The following is a 1,993-nucleotide window of genomic DNA, read 5'->3' as shown; positions in this document are numbered from 1 at the left end:
GGGACCTTGAACTAGTCAATAAATCTCTCTGGGCCTCAGTTTTTTCATCTCTAAAATTAGGGAGGGGGGCAGCTGGGCAGCTCAGTGGATTGAGAGTCAGGCCTAGAGATGGGAGATCTTAAGTTCAAATCTGCCCTCAGACACTTTCTAGCCCTTACCACTCTTCTGCCTTAGAGTCAATACACCATATTGATTCTAAGATGGAAGGAAAGGGTTTAAAAACAAAACACAAAATAAATAAATAAAATTAGGAGGGCAGTTAGGTGGTGCAGTCCATAGAGTGCTGAACCTATAATCAGGAAGACTCATCTTCTTAAGTTTAAATCTGGTCACAGATCCTTATTAGCTGTGTGACCCTGAGCAAGTCCCTTAACTTTATTTGCCTCAGTTTCCTCGTCTGTAACATGAGTTGGAAAAGGAAATGCAAACCACTTCAGTGTCTTTGCCATGAAATCTTCAAATGGGGTCACAAAGTTTGGACTTGACTGAAATGATTGAATAACAACAAAAATAAAATTAGAGAGTTGTACTAAATGACTCAGAGGACACTTACAGCTCTAAACTTTAGTAGTCTTTTTAAAAATTTTAGTTTTTTTAAATAAAAACCTTTGCCTTCTATCTTAGAATCCATACTAAGTATTGGTTCTAAGGCAGAAGAAAGATAAGGGCTGGGCAGTTGGGGTTAAGAGACATGCCTGGGGTCATGCAGATAGGAAGTGTCTGAGGTCAAATTTGAATCCAGGTCCTTCTGACTCTAGGTCTTGCTCTCGATCCACTAAGCCACCTAGCTGCCCCAAGTCTTTTGATTAAAGATTAAAATGATTCCTGATCATTTGAAGCCAATACTTATTTCCATACTGTGAAATATCAGTGACTTCATCAGTGGGGGTGCTCCCAGCACTAACACATTGCAGGACATATCTCTAGCAGGATAGAATCTTCATGAATTGCTGTGGTCACACCTTACCGAGAAGCTCACCTTCTAGGGATCAGCATCTCCAAAACTTAGCTAGGTTGGAATATTCAACATCTTCAAGCCCTTAATTGGAATGACTCAATGGATGGATGGATGGATGGATGGATGGATGGATGGATGGATGGAGGGAGGGAGGGATGGATGAAAAGGCATTTATCAAGCACTTGCTACATGCCAGACAATGTGCCCTATGATGGGAATACAAATATAAAAACTAGTCCTTGAGGAACTTACATTCTAATAGAAGACTACAACACACATTGGGAATGCTGAAGTTGGTGGTATAGTTGAAACCTTTCCAGGCTTCCAGTTATAATTGCCAACGCTCAAAAGAACTTGGAAAATCCCTTTAGGAAGCATCTAGGAGGAAGAAATTAGTGGAGGACTTCCAGCAATATTATGAAAAGATGTGTGATTTTGAAGTAATTTTCCCCATGCTCTTGGTTCTAGGTATTGAAATAATCACCTCTTGGTCCTTGGCAGGCTAAAACGATTTAGACCTGGAAATCTACAATTCTTGCCTCATTTTCTATTTAATTAGAATATTCCTTACAACCAACTCTCCATTTGATTCATTTCAATGGTAACTAAACACCTCCCATGTACTTGGCACTATTCTGGGATCTCTGGATAGATAAGACACAAAATTCAAGGAGCTCACAATCTATCAAAGGACTATGTAAGCAAATAGCTATCCCCAAATCAATCGATCAGCCGACATTTAATTTGGACTAAACACTGAGGAGAAAAAGAAAGGCAGAAACCATTCTATGTCCTCAAGAAGGTTACAGTCCAATGGGGAAGCAAAACGTGAACAGCTTGTATTTTACATATATATGCATAAATACAAGTTGTTTGCATTTATAGATATATTATATAAAATATAAGTATATTATATAAAATACAAGATTTATATATACATAAATTACAAGATTTATATTTATAAAATATAAGATTTATATATGTAATACCAGATTTATATACATACACACACACACACACACACACACACACACA

Source organism: Gracilinanus agilis, chromosome 2 (assembly GCF_016433145.1).
Source record: "Gracilinanus agilis isolate LMUSP501 chromosome 2, AgileGrace, whole genome shotgun sequence".
Classification (NCBI taxonomy): Eukaryota; Metazoa; Chordata; class Mammalia; order Didelphimorphia; family Didelphidae; genus Gracilinanus; species Gracilinanus agilis.
Note: the sequence above shows the minus strand (reverse complement) of the source record.